Source organism: Oncorhynchus keta, chromosome 11, assembly GCF_023373465.1.
Source record: "Oncorhynchus keta strain PuntledgeMale-10-30-2019 chromosome 11, Oket_V2, whole genome shotgun sequence".
In the NCBI taxonomy this organism is placed as follows: Eukaryota; Metazoa; Chordata; class Actinopteri; order Salmoniformes; family Salmonidae; genus Oncorhynchus; species Oncorhynchus keta.
Genome location: NC_068431.1, coordinates 7,469,571 through 7,472,030, shown reverse-complemented (window position 1 = coordinate 7,472,030; position 2,460 = coordinate 7,469,571).

The following is a 2,460-nucleotide window of genomic DNA, read 5'->3' as shown; positions in this document are numbered from 1 at the left end:
TATCACGTTCCCAGGTACTATGTTATCATGTTTCCAGGTATCATGTTATCATGTTATCATGTTTCCAGGTATCATGTTATCATGTTCCCAGGTATCATGTTATCATGTTCCCAGGTATCATGTTATCATGTTCCCAGGTATCATGTTATCATGTTCCCAGGTATCATGTTATCATGTTTCCAGGTATCATGTTATCATGTTATCATGTTCCCAGGTATCATGTTATCATGTTCCCAGGTATGATGTTATCATGTTCCCAGGTATCATGTTATCATGTTCCCAGGTATCATGTTATCATGTTATCATGTTCCCAGGTATCATGTTCCCAGGTATCATGTTATCATGTTCCCAGGTATCATGTTATCAGGTACTATGTTATCATGTTTCATATCATGTTCCCAGGTATCATGTTATCATGTTCCCAGGTATCATGTTATCATGTTTCCAGGTATCATGTTATCATGTTCCCAGGTATCATGTTATCATGTTCCCAGGTATCATGTTATCATGTTTCCAGGTATCATGTTATCATGTTCCCAGGTATCATGTTATCATGTTCCCAGGTATCATGTTATCATGTTTCCAGGTATCATGTTATCATGTTCCCAGGTATCATGTTATCATGTTTCCAGGTATCATGTTATCATGTTCCCAGGTATTATGTTATCATGTTCCCAGGTATCATGTTATCATGTTTCCAGATATCATGTTATCATGTTCCCAGGTATCATGTTCCCAGGTATCATGTTATTATGTTCCCAGTTATCATGTTCCCAGGTACTATGTTATCATGTTTCCAGGTATCATGTTATCATGTTATCATGTTTACAGGTATCATGTTATCATGTTTATCATGTTATCATGTTCCAGGTATCATGTTATCATGTTACAGGTCCATCATGTTATCATGTTCCCAGGTATCATGTTATCATGTTTCCAGGTATCATGTTATCATGTTCCCAGGTATCATGTTATCATGTTTCCAGGCATCATGTTATCATGTTCCCAGGTATGATGTTATCATGTTCCCAGGTATCATGTTGCCAGGTATCATGTTATCACGTTCACCAGGTATCATGTTATCATGTTTCCAGGCATCATGTTATCATGTTCCCAGGTATCATGTTATCATGTTCCCAGGTACTATGTTATCATGTTTCCAGGTATCATGTTATCATGTTCCCAGGTATCATGTTATCATGTTATCATGTTCCCAGGTACTATGTTATCATGTTCCCAGGTACTATGTTATCATGTTTCCAGGTATCATGTTATCATGTTATCATGTTCCCAGGTATCATGTTATCATGTTCCCAGGTATCATGTTATCATGTTCCCAGGTATCATGTTATCATGTTCCCAGGTATCATGTTATCATGTTCCCAGGTATCATGTTATCATGTTTCCAGGTATCATGTTATCATGTTCCCAGGTATCATGTTATCATGTTTCCAGGCATCATGTTATCATGTTCCCAGGTATGATGTTATCATGTTCCCAGGTATCATGTTCCCAGGTATCATGTTATCACGTTCCCAGGTATCATGTTATCATGTTTCCAGGCATCATGTTATTATGTTCCCAGGTATCATGTTATCATGTTCCCAGGTATCATGTTATCATGTTCCCAGGTACTATGTTATCATGTTTCCAGGTATCATGTTATCATGTTCCCAGGTATCATGTTATCATGTTCCCAGGTATCATGTTATCATGTTCCCAGGTATCATGTTATCATGTTATCATGTTCCCAGGTATCATGTTATCATGTTCCCAGGTATCATGTTCCCAGGTATCATGTTATCATGTTTCCAGGCATCATGTTATCATGTTCCCAGGTATGATGTTATCATGTTCCCAGGTATCATGTTCCCAGGTATCATGTTATCACGTTCCCAGGTACTATGTTATCATGTTTCCAGGTATCATGTTATCATGTTATCATGTTCCCAGGTATCATGTTATCATGTTTCCAGGTATCATGTTATCACGTTCCCAGGTACTATGTTATCATGTTTCCAGGTATCATGTTATCATGTTATCATGTTTCCAGGTATCATGTTATCATGTTATCATGTTCCCAGGTATCATGTTATCATGTTTCCAGGTATCATGTTATCATGTTCCCAGGTATCATGTTATCATGTTCCCAGGTATCATGTTATCATGTTCCCAGGTATCATGTTATCATGTTCCCATATCATGTTATCATGTTACTGTCCAGGTATCCCATGTTATCATGTTCCTAGGTATCCCATGTTATCATGTTCCCAGGTATCATGTTATTATGTCCAGGTATCATGTTATCATGTTCCCAGGTATCATGTTATCATGTTCCCAGGTATCATGTTATCATGTTCCCAGGTATTGTGTTATCATGTTCCCAGGTATTGTGTGTCCCATATCATGTTATCATGTTTTCCAGGTATCATGGTATCATGTTTCCAGGTATCATGTTAT